Genomic DNA, 15,096 nt, shown 5'->3' on the forward strand with positions numbered 1-15,096 from the left:
TTGTGTTTGATTTACTAAAGTAACATCAATTTTCATATCTTTTTTACATTTAAAATGGTAAAATTATAAAAAATAGTGACTTGGCTTCTCCTCAGCCCAACCCTCTTCCTCACGAGTTCTACTGGAATGGATGATGACATTGGCAAGACTTTTGGTGGGGTTGGTAACCTGGGCATCTAGTGTTTGAATTCGTCAGTCTCTTTCAGCATTACACACTTTTGTACTGAAACTTCATGAAAAGTAAAACTATAACATTCTATTAGATCTGTAAAACTGTAAATTTGAATTTGAACTGGATCTCGCAAGAAGCTGTGCTCAGAAAAATGGCCTTATTTTGCTTGAGGACCTTACAGGTGAGTTCAGATTCTTTAGATATAGCTTAGTTTATAGCTTATAATTTAGATATAGTACAGATGTTTGTTCTATAGCTCATGGCCTTGGCCAGAAGATGGTTCGTTTCCCCCTAAGGTAAGAGCTCAGAATCGTAAGATATATTAATCAGACTCCAGTGTTTATAAAGGGAGATTGTATGATTACTTCAAGAAACGTAAATGTTAACAAAAAGCTTAATTTTATTCTTAGCTTCTGGGTGAGTCCTTGATTGTTTGCATAGTGAGTCACAGACTGATAGGTATGACAAGTTTTGGAAAAACCTACCAGAAGGTCACACAGGTACAGATTTATGTATCTAACTCTACATTTCAGCTTCAAAAATCTTGTTCTATTGATGTTAAATTGAAAAATTATTGAATCAGTTGGTTTTAGTGGGTGTAACATTTAGTGTTTATAATTGCATGGGAACTGCTGAATCATGGCCTGAACCTCTGATTAATCACCTGAGGTGAGCAACGAGTCAGCCACGGAGCACAGGTGAAGGCAATTCACCTGTGCTGCCAGAAGGGGTGGAGCCTAGATCCACCTCTCCTAGACCTATTTAAGAGCTGACTACTAGGGGGAGGATCTCTTCTGGAGATCCCTCCTCTGGAATTTTGCAGTAAGCCCGGGATGTAGGTAAGCTTTCTATCTATTTTTTTGTTGTTATAATCTGCTTTGCCAAACTGTTAGTTTCATAATTATAGCATATTTATATTCATTGACTATACAATAATCATAATTCAAATCTTGTATTCAGTAAGTATTTTTTTCTTTACTGATTGTAAAATGTGGATGAAAGGTTAGTTGTATTTAATTTTCCTGATAAGAATGAAATAATATATTCAGAATCATAGAGTTGGAAGGTTGGAAATGATCTGTAAGATCATCTAGACCAAATGTCCTCCCATTGCTACTGCTACTACAAGCTACTAAACCATATCTCATAGCTCCTCATCCAGACACCTCTTGAACATTGCCAGGGATGGCAACTCCACCATCTCCTTGGGCAGGCCGTTCCAGTGCCTGACCACTCTGAGAGAGAAAATTCTTCCTTATGTCTAATCTAAACCTTTTCTGATACAACTTGTTACCATTTCCTTGGATCCTGTTTGTTCTCTGGAGGAGAGGCCAATCCCCTCCTCACCACAGCCTCCTTTTAGGAAGTTATAGAGTGTAATAAGGTCTAAGGTTTACGGGCTGGTTTGGCCCAGTTCTGTGACTAGTTGCAATAAATGTAAACAGCAGGGCAAGGGTAAACGATTTTAAGTTGAGGGAGGGAAGATTTAGGTTGGATGTCAGGGGGAAGTTCTTTATAGAAAGAGTGGTGAGGTGCTGGAACAGGCTGCCCAGAGAGGTTGTGGATGCCCCATCCCTAGAGATGTTCATAGTCAGATTGGATGGGGCCCTGGGCAACTTGGTCTAGTATTAAATGTGCAGGTTGGTAGCCCTGCCTGTGGCAGGGGGATTGGAGCTTCGTGATTCTCGAGGTCCCTCCCATCCCAAGCCATTTTGTGGTATTCCTGGTGGACTCCTGCTATTTCACTTTTTGGTAAGATCACTTGACGTTTATCAGTATTTCAGGCTTCGTTTATTTTGTAGTTATTGAGTAATGGAGATAAGCACACACCCTTGCTGAAGTGTGTGAAGGTTTTTTCACCATGATACACCATCACAGAAGACTTTGGCAGCATAGGCAGGATTATTAACATTATGACAGCATCTTGTTAACTGTATTTAACTCCTTATTGAAAAGAATTGACTGTAAGGCCAAAGTAGTTTCAAGAAAATAAATGAATGTGAACTGAAGTGTCTCAGAACATTTAGTTCTTTAATCTGATGCACTTTGGTTCAACTTGCATATGAAGTAATGAAGGCTCATGATACTTGTGCCAGCCTGCAACAGAGATGTAGAATTATCTTTTCCTTGTTGACTGTATTTAGAAGTCAAATGAGAATGAGAGAGAAGTTGTACTTCAGTCAGAAGGTTTTGTGTAGACTGGAGATGTGGTTCCCTTGTCCATTCTTAGTGCTAGATATAGTTTTTTCTTCAGTCCAATAAGGCAGAAGCTTAGAACATAAATGCCAATACTGTTTTTTTTTTTTGTGATTGGGCTGAAAAGCTCAAATCTTCAGCTCTCTTCACATTCTTCATACATGTAGAAGTGTGCGTATGTATAAATGTTTTGTCTGCAAATCAAATCCTCTGTCAACACCAAAGTATTGGTCACTGTCTATGACCTGGTGTATGAGCCAAGGTGAAAATTTGATCATCCACTAGCTGCTCTTCACAATTCAGAGTTGTTTATGTGACACAGTACTTGAAATACAATTTTCAGAAGCGATGGATGTCACAGAGCTAGCACAATGATACTTACGCTTGGTCCATGTCTTTCTCCACTCTTCTTACTCACCTCTTTTTCCATAGCTAAGCTTGCTGGCCGTGCTGATGCATTGCTTGTCCATCAACTTTCTTTTCTTCAAGGGCATGCTGAGCTTCCTCCAGTCTTGCTCCAGTAGCTTGATTCAAAGAAGAAAGTACTATCAGGAAGCAATGAGAGTATGAATGACCATGAGGAGAGCTATGTGAGAGAAGAGGGTGACTGCAGGGCAGGCTGTGACCTCAGTGATTATGGCTTAGACCCATGGACCTGCACTGGGCCAGGCTGGTGGTCATGGCAGGTTCTGTCAATGGCCACCAGTCAAGACAAGGTAACCAATCAGACCTCAGGACGGTTAGCAAAAGCAGAAGACAAGACTGGAAAAACTGACAAACCTACAACATAGTTCAGGGCAGATGTACATGCCCAGGAGTGGCAGATATGAGCCATTGGCTGAGGGATAGTTGGTCATAGCCAGAGATTGCCCTTGGATTAGATGAAGGTGGTCAAGACTATTAAGATTTATTACTGCACTCAAGACTGACAACTACTATTTTCATAACACTTCCTTTTCCACTGAATTACAGGAGCAATGCTCCATTCCCACCCTCAATCTCAGTGTAGGCTGGAAAGGCTCCTTCAAAATGTTGTCATCCACTGTCTTCTGTTTTCTTGGGTGACTTCCAGGGTCCAAACTGTTTCTTAAGAAATTCTGTTCGTTGGCAAACTCTTTTGAACGACTCTGCCCCCAGCTTCTGGCAGGTGTTTTTAGGGGTTTCTCTTTGGCTTCCTCACCTCTTGACTTCCTCACCTTTATCTCTTCTCTTCAAGCAACAGAATCCACTCACATTCAACTTCTCTTTTGATTGAGGTGATTCACAGATCTTACCTATTAGCTCATAGTAACAGCAATGAGAACTGAAGAACTCAATTCAGGTTCCTGAAACAATTTCCCTTGGAGATAATTTCTGTAGTTAGGATTTTTGGTTAATATTCACGTAAGAAATCAGTTTTGTATGCTAAAGCAGTCATCCTACTAAATATAAGTTCAATTTTTCATACTAAGAGTGTTACTAGTATTATGAAAAACATTTTATTCAGAAAACTGAGTCTCAAAAAGGCAGCACTTATTTCATTTTCCATTAATTATGCAGAGGAGAATTATATAATTAGGAAGTCCATTTGGCAAAGCAGACATAAAAGCTAGTGGTCACTGCTACACCATACCAGCTGATGCTATCAGGAAGCACTGTTGTAGAGTGCTTGATTAACTGTGTTTTTTTGTTATTATTTCAGATCCTCAAATCAGTATTGCTTCTGAGTTATTCTTCTTTACAAGTTCAATATTAAAAGATTGTTAGAAGTTATAACTAGTGGCTCTTTGCATTACTTTTGTGTGAGTGTTAAATAAGACTAAGATGAGAAAGGGGGAAGTTGATGCTTTGTTTCAGTAACATCATAACCACATTAAAATAAATTAGATACTGTGGTCCTTTACTAACCAAGCCATGAAGAATTCTCAACTAAGGTGACTTCCTTTCTCTGTGCAGCCCTGCTTTTGTTGTTAAATCTTTATGTGAGAAAGGTAAACAGTACTCTTAATGCAGCCTAGGGAAAGGGCAGGGCCATACCATCCATTTTCCTGTGTGACTGGAAAGCAGTAGGCAATGTGTGATTCCTACTGAGTATCATTTAGGTGGCACATCTGGCCACCAGCCTGGAGCTTGAGTTTGAGAAGGAGTCTCTGATTTAAAGTGATGACATCTGTGAGACAGAGCCACTACTTGTACACGCACACAGGAGGAAAAAAAAAAAAAAGGCAAGAAAAGAAAGAGGCACAAAAAAGGGACTTTCATTCTTGGTTAAGCACGCAGAAAACTAGGTGCTCTGCTAGGGTCTGAGCAGGCTGATACCTGTATGAAGATCCACTGGTATTTTTTATTTATTTTTTGCTCCAGTGAACAGAGAGAAGGTAAGATTGCCCAGAAATGGGGATACTGAGGTTTTGCTGTTCGTTGTTCTACTCCTAGAGGAAGCCACATCGCTCTAGATAGCATAAACTTTGTCAACTCCAAGTATGCTGTCTGAATGAAACTCCCACAGTGACTCCTTAGTAGCTCAGTACATTTTGTACACAGGGAATTCTAGTGTGGACAGTTTGTGTATGTCCCTTCAGCAAGAGAAATGAGTTTTATTCTCTTAAGACCATAGAATAGAGGCTAAATAAATAAATAAATAAAAATGAGAAGTCCATTTTGTGTGCTCATCCAGGCGACTTAGAACATTTTTTGAGATGCTGAAGTAAAGGTGAGATTGCTCTATAATGAATATTAATGTAAGAGTCAGAAACTACATTGCTGCTTTTTCAGAATTTGAAAGACTGCTGTAAAAGAGCTGATGAACTTGAAACCCTCATACTGGTATTTTTACCAGTGCAAGTCAAGTAAACAAGTGAAATGGCATGAATGTTGTCCTTGCTTCTACACAGGGAATGTGATCTGGTACAGTTGTACATATTCATACTGTTGGGGTAATAGTCGTTATTGGACAATTTTTATATTGGTAATATTCCTGCAGCATAATTTATATCCTCCATTAAAAAAAATATTACTGTAGAAGCAGTGAGATCCAGGGAAAAAGTACAAACTGAAAACAATGGTGTTTAATTGGATGAAGTAGTTTTGGAGAAAGAAATAATGCCATAAAATAACCAACAATGGTAGATAGTACTATAAATGGACAATAAAGACTAGAGCTCTCTGAACAGTTACAGTTTAAAGATCTTCATACATCTTCAAAAACTGCTTTCCTGATCATGTTGCTACTAGGTATTTCCATTTCAAAATGATTATTACTGAAACTCTAATTGAAAGTGTGATTGAGTCTGGTTGATGTGTACGATACTGCTTGCTTAATAAAGCTATGTTCTAATAACACACATAGCAAACAGTCTTTTAACGAAACAGCCAGCTTTAGGATTAATGCCTATATGTCTTCTATTTGCATCCCACCTCTGAGAGAAAAGATGGCTTTATTAAATGTACAGATCCGCACTGAATGCTCAGATACACATTTTGAACACAAAATCGCATAAGAATTAACCTAGTCTTTAGCTCTGATCTACAACTAAAATTTCTATGTGTTTTTTTTGGGCAGTAGATTTCAAGTTTTGGAGCTCTTTCTTATCCTATAGACACAGCATTACATGAAGAAGAGAAAGTGTATGTCTTGTTTGGTGAAAGCCAGAATGCTGTCCTTAATATTGGTGTTCTAACTTATACTTGAGCTTACCATGTTTTTGTTCACTGACACATCAAAGTGCTTCCTGCCAAAGTTTGGCTGAGATTGTGAGGTCTTATCAAAAGACTCTGTGAGGCTCAAATGTAAGTTTATTTTTTCTTAAGATGTGGCACACTGAAATATATAACGTTTATAATGTCTGCATGTGTGTAGTCTTTGTTTTAATCTTAGTTGTTCTTAGTTAAGACTAACACTCTAAGAAGAAATCAACTGACATTCCTCTGTGTTGACAGCTGTAGGACAACTGAAATTAAATTTGTTGTAGTCATTGCTTTTTCTAATAGAAAGATACTTGGAACGATAACAGTATAAACTTCTTTGTCTACAAAATGACATTGTGCATGTGATCTTAGCCAGAAGATACCTAAGATGGTATCATCTGTTGGTTAATGAACCACATTTTTTGTCGTCTTTTCTGGATAAGTACCATTCCTGGGGACAGTGCAGCAATGTAACAAATATGCAGGTTGTGAATGTGTACCACTGAAACCTTGGTGGCATTATGTAATGGTTCTTCAGCTAAACTGATGTTTGCTTAAGAGCATACTCACATCTATTTGTTGTATGATGTCCTCAGTCAGCCTGATATTATTTATTACTAATGGCCAGTAGGAGAATTCTTTGTCACTGTGGACCTCAGAAGAGAAAAGAAAATCTATTATCTCTTTCCTTCTAGGTGTGCTTGTACATACCTGGAAACACAGACACACTTATTTCAGAAGAAAGGTTCTGTATATTTGTCACTTCTGATTCTGATCTTTCTGTTTCTTTGATATGTAAATAGATGACCTGATGCAATAAGTGAAAAATGTTCTTTAAACTTTATTCAAAATAAAATCAAGTAATGGATCAGCTGATATCAAATCTCTTTTGCTCTTGACATGTTCATCTATGGCTTTTACAAATTGATATTTGAGGTAAAAACTAACAATGGAATTTTAAGTATGTGCAACTCAGGAATCAGTATGATTTTCTTTAAATTTATTTTGTCATTCAACACACTGTGTTTTGTTTCAGTAGTTATTTTATCAAATAATCAGACATCACTGGATTTGTTTTAAATCTGACCCATTGCTCTCATAATATGCTATAAATCAGTTCTGCCTCCAGTGCAGAATGCTCTTGGTGCGACTAGAATCTGTATCTGTCAACAGGGAAGACCTTCACATCTGTGGGATGATGTTGTTGATAAGCATTCTCATTCTCACAGTCTCCTACCAGCTGACCTATGTAGGTGAGTTCCTACCCACTCAGATGCTCACCATCCTATAGCTCACTAGTTCAGGCAGCGAGATCAAATTTCCTACATCCATCTGGCAGTTCTAAGGTTCAGCCTCCAAACCCTAAGGACAAAAATATGTAGCATCACATCGACATGATCTTTTTGGAAGGCTAGGCTTTCAGATTGAATAAATGTGAAGACTGTTGGGTATTACTTCAATTTTAAGGGAACATTAATATTAACCAACACTTGAATCCCAATGGGAAAGTGTGGCTGCTCTTTGAATATAAAATCAAACTGTTATAACTGGTGCTGAACATTACAGTACGCAGTAAAGCTGGTTAGAACCTGGTGAATGTGTTAGACTGACAATTTATTACGAGGGCACAAAATTATTGCTTTCAGTGCATGACTGAGTCTAAACCACTACAGGAGTAATTTTGATGTTCTGCTGTTTGTGTTGTGTTGTTTTTTTTTTTTTTGTGAAACTAATTTTTGTGAAATTAATATATTAGCTGTGTATAATCATAATTTGTTTACAAAATCATTTCAATTTGAGATATTGCAGTGTGGCATGGTTGAGTCTTGTCATTTACTACATTAGAATAGGTTATTCTCGTGATCAGTATAGTATCAGAACCGTACCATTTTATAAGTGTTTCTTACATTGTTTTACCTTCAGAAGTATCTTTTTTTTTGTGTCAGTTTTATTGGTACTTTTAATTGTTATTGGAGAAGTAAAGGAAACACCTATATGTATGTTACCTGGACAACTTAATCCCACTAGCCTTTCCAGATTTAAAATAAAAGGTAAAGTGTATGTAATTGTGAATTGATTGTGTGTCATAGCTGAGCAAATAGTGACAAATACTTCCTATGGATATTAATTGACTTAGGATTCAAATACAATCAATATCATTTTATAGAAGCTTGCTATGGTAATCTACTGCTTAGAATTTACTCTTAAGAACACTCAAAGTGTATTCTTATCTGACATACTTAGATTGTCTGTGGAAATGAATTTTGATTACAGCTTGATTGTACAAGATATACTTTACAATTTGCACTGGCCTACATAATATGAATTATAAATACTGTAAATGGCCGCAGTTCAGACCTGCTATGTGGGAGAGACTGAATCTGCCTAAGGGATGGTCTGTATACCGCAAACTAAGTTAGCATGTAAGTTTCCAGCTCACTAGACATTTCATAATTAATCTCCATGTGGATACCTTACATCAGTTGGCTTAGACTACTTTAAAGCTGAATCTAAGCATTTCTGTTCCATCCCATGTTAGCCCACTTTTTTTTTTTTTTTTTAAGTTATGGTAGTTTAAAGTGTATTATTTCTCAGACTGGTTATTTACAGATACTCAGAATAGGTTTTCAGTGGAAGATGCCATAGAAATGCCATAGAAAACCACCACAGCTCCATACCAACAGATTATTGCTGTTTAAAAAATGAAACAAAGATCACATTTAAGATGTTCATTGATAGTTACTTTTTAATTTCTTGCACACCAGAAAATGAACATTTTGATTTTTCCTTCTCAGAACTCTTTATGCCCTTTATCTTCCTGTTATTATCTGAAGTAGCTCTCATTTTTATTTATTTATTTTTACAGGAATACTACATAATCTTGGGATATTCTCAGTCAGTGTTGCACTGCTTTTTCTTTTTTTCTTAACAGAATCACAGAATTATAGAATGGTTTGGGTTGGAAGGGACCTTTAAGATCGCTTCGTTCCAACCACCCTGCTACAAGCAGGAACACCTCCTTCTAGACCAGGTTGCTCAAAGCCCCATCCAGATTGGCCATGAATGCTTCCAGAGAGGAGGCATCCACAACCTCTCTGGGCAACCTTATGTTGAGGGCCCCAGAACTGGTTGCAGTATGCCAGATGGGATCTCACAAGAGCAGACTAGAGGGGCAGAATCATCTCCCTCTCTCTGCTGGTTCCGCTGCTCTTGATTCAACCCAGGATACAGTTGGCCTTCAGGGCTGCAGGCACCTGTTGCCAGCTCATGTTGAATCTTTCATCAAACGACACTTCCAGATCCTTCTCCTCAGGGCTGTTCTCAAGCCGTTCTCTGCCCAATCTGTATCTGTGCGTGGGATTGCCCCAACCCAGATGCAGGACCTTACTCTTGGCCTTGTTGAACTTCATGAGGGTTAGATGGGCTGACTGCTCAAGGTCCCTGTTGCTTCAGGGCAGTTCCTCCTTCTGTGAGACTGGTGAAATTCCAACAACAATACAGTGGAAAAGGGGGGAAAGAAAGTTCCATCTCCATATGTGTAACAACTAGTCAAACTTAGGAGTGGTTTCTCCTTGAAGTCTGGAAGCTTTACTTCAAATTCTATTTTAGATTTCTGTATTAAAATCGTGTGTTCAGAGATTTCTTTCCTGTTTTTTGGATGGGTGTCCTAAATTTGGTCTATGGGTGCTATTTGGTGGAACTATGTATAGCTCTTTCTCTTTATACAAATATTTTGTAATTTAAACATTACTCTCCATTTGAGAGTCGTAACAAGCTGCATGCAGTATCCTTTTCCTCAGTGAGGAACCAGGATTTCAGTCTGATTTTGAGAATAATGCTAAAGTATTCTGCTGGTGTGTGAATCTGCGTCCCAAGGATACTCAGCTATGTGATTTTCTAAATGTCCGTCGGCACAACACAGTCATCTACTAGATGCATCAGTATTTGAGAAGTGAATTTGAAGATTTGTTATGCTTGCATATTGTACTTATACATCTGAAGGGCAACTGAGCACCTACATTGATGTGTTTCAGGCATAGAAAGAATGGCTACCATCACCATGTCCAACTCCTCATATTGGGTCTGGGAGTCAGGCTTCTTCCCTGGAATACAAGGGGTTTGTCACAAGACCAATATCAACCTCTACAGATTTTCACTGATAGCTCATGCATACCTTTGGGACTTACTAGATTATAGCTAAGGATCAAACAGAAGGAAAAGACTGGGAGAACACATGGAATAAGTGTCTCTAGATGTTTAATGGATGCGAAACCTCAAAAGTTACAGATATTTGGACACTTCAGGTTCTAAATCCATTCTGTTCCTGAAAGCCTTTCAGAACGTAATAAAAATAAAAAGGACCTTGAGGTACACAGTCTGCCTGCTGCTTTGCCTCCTGCTAAATCTTCTTGCTATTAAAGGAAATGTAAGGGTCCATATCTTCATTTAGGAAAAAAAAAGTTCTTAATACTCTGTGCGCCTCCACTATTTTTTTTTCCTCTCCAACCCCTGACAGAGGACAGAGTTTTGGCAGAAGGTTATTAACTGTTCATCTCCTGTTTTAGCAGTACAAGGTTGTTCAAATGTTAATGGTCTTGTTCAGTCTCTGGCACTGAGTGCTTTTGTCCATAAAATGGAAGAGTTAATCTGTATTGAAGGTTTTGGTCAAAGGTAAAGTTCAGAAAATTAAGAAGAATTCGGAAGTATAACGAGATAGAGTCCCTACTGTGTTTTACCCACTTCCACCATTTCAGCCTTATCTTGCAGCATTACTTAAGATGCATGTGTGAACTATCCCTCAAACATCATCATTCCTTAATCAGTTGTAACGAAACAGTTTCTGTTCTAATTTAAACTCAGGTAGTTCTACTTCAGAAGACGTCAAGTTAGCGAATGCTGTAGCATGAAGATTTTAGAACATTCTTGCCCTGGGAGAAAATAAGAGAGCTGACCTTGATATTTATTTATTTATTTATTTCTGTCTTCCAATTGTGTGATAACTAAGTAATTTCCTACTTTTGTATAAAACAGGGTTTTTTTGGGTTTTTTTTTTTTTTTTGAAACAGAAAAACAGAAGGATATCAGGCTGCCCTAAAGCAAGAAGCTGTGATGTCAACATGCTACAGGGATGCATGGATAGCTAATATAAACAAAACTGTGTAAAAGAAGCATAATACATATTTTTCTAATACAGTGTCTATATATGAACATGCAAATATATATATGCATATGTACAGTTTCTTTTTTTCTCTGATGTTTTTGAAGATAACTTTCCCATTAGGGATTTACTTTTTGAAATATTAATGGTATTAGTAATTCAGATCTGCACATCTAAATGTGATTTTTATTAAGTGCTTGAAATGACTTTTTTCCCCCAAAAGTAAGACATGATTTATGGCATTACGAAGATGTGCAAAATCTTAAACAATAAATGCTGTCTCTATATTAAGCATTATATCTTAATTTGAATCTCCTGATGACTGAATGGCATTTTTTTTTTTTCAAATGTCACTAGACTGGCTTTTTAGTAATTTGTTCAAGTGCGTAGAAGGTAGATAAAACATTAAGAAGCTGTGACAGGTCAAGTTTAGCATGACTAAATTATATCTGATACTAGGAAGAAATGGTCAGAATAGCATTATTGAAGCAGAGGGGATGGAAAGGGGAGAAAAAAAGTAACCTTTCTGTTTTTGTTACTAGGTGGGGAATGAAAATAGCACCTCTAAGCCTTGAAGCAGAGATCTCTGTCGTGTGAAGATCCTTCCTTATGAAGTTCAGGTAATGTAATTAAGTAAAACAAAAAAAAAAAAAAAAAAAAAAAGCTTGTCTGAATAATTTGTTTTGTACCAGCTAAGTTGGGAGAAGTCTCATGAGTGTGATCTTCTGTAGTCCACTTCAAAATCAGTTTCTTGGTGAGGTCTCTGGAAGCAAAGAAATGAAGTGTTTTATGACAAATGTTAATGAGTACAGGTACAGGCAAAGCAAATATAACGAGAAAAATGTGAAGGGTGCCATGGAGAAAACCCTACAAGAGAGCATAAAGAGAAGAGGTGGTCATCCTCAGATTAAATAATGCTTCCACAAGTTTGCCAACAGTGGCATCTCATTTCTGATGCTCTCTATCCTCCAACATAAATTTGATGACTGGAAGTTTCTCTGTAACTGGTGAAGATATGATACCCATGTTAAAGTCATTCTGAGGAACAGAATGAGGTTGGAATCATGTAAAAATTATCCACTGCTACCTTTCCAGTTGAATAAAGTGGAAATCATCTATTACTGTCAAACAGTTATTTTAGAAGTAATCGTTTCAGTAGAGTGGGGAGGATAAACGTCTTTTTGTCACTACCTTGGCAGATATCTAAGCTCTCCACACCCCTGCAGTGGCATTTTCTTGGGATTATGTATGTGAAATGTATCATTTACTCATCCAAGGCTGTGGCAACACTAGATATGCTGCACTAGAGTGGGCTTAGATGTGCTCTGGCTATCTCCCAAGTCACAGCAGGCAATCCACTTAGTACAGTGTGTGTCCACATGAATGACTGATAACTGTGGCTCTATTTCTGAGAGCATTTGCTTGGTACAAACAGTGACTAGCAATATCATTTCTACTTCATTGTTTAATACTTTATTTCAACAAGTCTGACAAGGCCTAAATGTTTCTGCTCTGTCAGGAAAAAAAACACATGTAGTCATAAGAAATGGAAGGCAAATGGTATGGCATCTATGGAAATATCTACTGGTGTTAATGAAATGAGCAGAAGAGCTCTGACTTTGGACAGCACTACAGCAGCAGTCCAGAGCTAACTGCATCAGCTCACAGATCCTACTGAGTTCTCAGTCAAAGGAGCAATGTCGGATGAAAGGAGAAGTAGTGACCAGAAGGTAGAGGCATTGGAGAACTTATGGCTCCTTGAGACCAGCTTTTCTGCTTTCCTGACAAAGGGCTTAATAAGAATCTTTAATTTCAGAAAAAAACCTGGCTTACTCCAAGACCAAAGATGGTGCGTTTTGCAAATATTGTGCACACTTCCTGCCAGTTTCACTGGGTGTGCGTCCTCTAGGATATCTATGCACATTAGCACTGGGCAGTGGAAAATACGTTGCCAAGAGCCTTGCTGCTTGTGAAAAATACCAGTGCTGCTAGCAAATACAGAGGATTTGGGAAACCTGTCCAATGTGATATCTAGTAAGCAGCATGAAATTTTCATGCAATTAAAGAGTGAAATAAAATGTCAGACAATGAAGAAAGCTGTTATCACTTATACTTTTCAGATCCAAGCTTTGTCTTCAGGGGACACAGAGACTCCTGCTACACCACAGTCACAGCCCAGAGAAAAATGACAGCAAACTCGATGCTGTTCTCAGCTTATCTGCCAAGATCAATGTAATGCTGAAGATGCTGATGTTCAATGACAAAAGCAGAAAGGAAAAATTGTTTCTTATCTAAAATCAAATAGGTGAAGTATGAAACTATTAAATCATCTTGACTCTCATGAAGATCAGCACACACAAAAAAAAGCTGTAGTTCTTATGCTCTCATGTAAAATTACAGAGACTGTGATCTTACAGCACTTGCCTTTGCTCATCGCTTGTCCTGTGCTCAACACATTGCTGAGGGCCCTTCTTGGAGTTTGTGCAGCATGGCAGGGAAGGTACAGCAGCTCCCATGTTGACTGGGGAGAAGTAAAATGTCATGACAGCTCTGATGAAATTGCAGTTGCAAAGGGCCACTTGAACAGCCTCAAAGCTTGGATGAAGAGAACAGCTCTGAAGTTCCACAGCTTCATGAACAGCTTCTTTGTTGTCAAACCAACATGATGTGACATTTATAAGGAATCTTCTGGGAACAGGGGGATGTGCTGGAGTTTTTCCATGTCCAGTAAATAGATTGTTTCCAGATAGAGCTAGAGATCTCTGCTTCCTGTGCTGAGTGAAGATTGATGATTTGGAAGCCACTTTGAACTTCCTGAACCTTTTAAGAATTTCACAGAGTAAGAAAACAGATTATCATTCTTTCAAGCTAAAAGCTCATTTCAGGTAAATGTGCTATGTTTGAAGAATATTTCATCATATCCATAGTGGCCATAAAATATATGATTGACTACAGTGTACAACTGTGCAGATCTCTGCTGCAAACCTAGAAGAGACCAGTCTTTCAAAAGGCACTGCTGATGGGATAAAAGCCCTAAAAGCTCTGGTACTGAACTGTATGATATTTTCCTCAACATCTATAAATGCACTTAACAGCCTGGATTTTCCATCAGCTCCTTGCAACTGTCATCGAGAGAGACACAATGCTTTAATAAGTCTTTAAGGATAGAAGAGTAACACTACGAACCAGAAATTTGTCTCACTTTTTGAGTTATTTATAATTCATCCTCAGGCAAGACCTTCTGATAACAAGTCTGTTTTTAAGAGTTTTTTGGTGTCTGTCACTTTGTGAGCCCCTCCTTACATCAGGTGATTAGTGACTGGAGTTCTAACGCACTTTACAGGAGGAAAGCAGAAGAATCTGGTGCTAATCTAAAGTTCTCATACAGGACATTCACTAGCACATATGAAGACAGAGTATCTAAGAGAGCCAACCGAGATCACCAGTTTGTCATGCTGGTATTCTTCCCAGCGCCTTAAAATTAGAGCACAGGGAGACCAGCTTGTTAGAGGAAAATATGTCGTGACAAATCCAGCCACCTGAGAGAGGCAAGGTTATTGCTGCACCACTTTTCTGAGTCCAGGCAATATCAAGGCTGAAGATGTTTTTCCAGTAGGCACACACACAGACTACATGTGTATATATATGTGTAAACATAGCTGGGTGCATAGGTCTTGGACAGACACTCAGAGCATCCACATGAACACAGACAGCATCAATATCCTAATCCTATTACCATCTCTCGCTGAACAAGCTGGAAGTCCACCAGTGAGATTACGGTGATGTACACATATGTACAAGGTGAGTCTATCGAGAGATCTTCCCACTGAATCCCAGTCTTCCACTTCAGACATCTGAACTTATGAACTGCTAGGACTGTAATTCTACTCCTTCAGTGTGTAGA

The 15,096-nt window shown here is 38.3% G+C and overlaps 1 long non-coding RNA gene across 1 annotated transcript; it reads left to right on the top strand.

Moving 5' to 3' along the window:
• Positions 1-958: 958 nt before the first annotated feature.
• LOC125687940 (uncharacterized) lies at positions 959-14,853 on the top strand. The gene is made up of 3 exons (XR_007374521.1): positions 959-1,011; positions 11,735-11,812; positions 13,313-14,853. It is a non-coding gene; the product is annotated as an uncharacterized LOC125687940 (long non-coding RNA).
• Positions 14,854-15,096: the final 243 nt, after the last annotated feature.

This window comes from Lagopus muta, chromosome 1, assembly GCF_023343835.1.
Source record: "Lagopus muta isolate bLagMut1 chromosome 1, bLagMut1 primary, whole genome shotgun sequence".
Taxonomy (NCBI): Eukaryota; Metazoa; Chordata; class Aves; order Galliformes; family Phasianidae; genus Lagopus; species Lagopus muta.